General features: G+C 77.3%; 1 protein-coding gene across 1 annotated transcript in view; it reads left to right on the top strand.

The window, feature by feature from the left end:
* ARID3C (AT-rich interaction domain 3C) overlaps window positions 1-317 on the top strand; it is a 37,000-nt gene that overhangs the window by 1,947 nt on the left and 34,736 nt on the right. The window lies entirely within an intron of this gene.

Below are 317 nucleotides of genomic sequence, written 5' to 3'. Positions count from 1 at the left end.
AGCGGGGGGTCTCAGCAGGATACGGTCCCCAGCAGACCGAGGAGGGGGGCTCCCCGCAAGACAGCGACGGGCGTCCCGGATCGGAGCTGCCCCGGTGGGAGCGGGGAGGGGGCGTCCCCCCGGACAGGCGGGGATGAAGTCCCGGAGGGCCCGGGTCCCCGGTAGGACAGGGAGACGGGTGGGAGCGGGGAAGGTGCCGGGTGGTCCCGGCGGGAGAGGCAGCCCCTCCGGCAGCGGGTGCCGCGCCCGGTGCCGCGGCGGCTCCGCGGCCAACTTTTGGGCAGGGCCCGCGGGAGCTGGGGGAAGAGCGGGTGGGG

Source organism: Calidris pugnax, unplaced genomic scaffold, assembly GCF_001431845.1.
Source record: "Calidris pugnax isolate Ruff unplaced genomic scaffold, ASM143184v1 scaffold220, whole genome shotgun sequence".
NCBI classification, from domain to species: Eukaryota; Metazoa; Chordata; class Aves; order Charadriiformes; family Scolopacidae; genus Calidris; species Calidris pugnax.
Note: the sequence above shows the minus strand (reverse complement) of the source record. Positions and strands in the feature narration are given on the sequence as shown.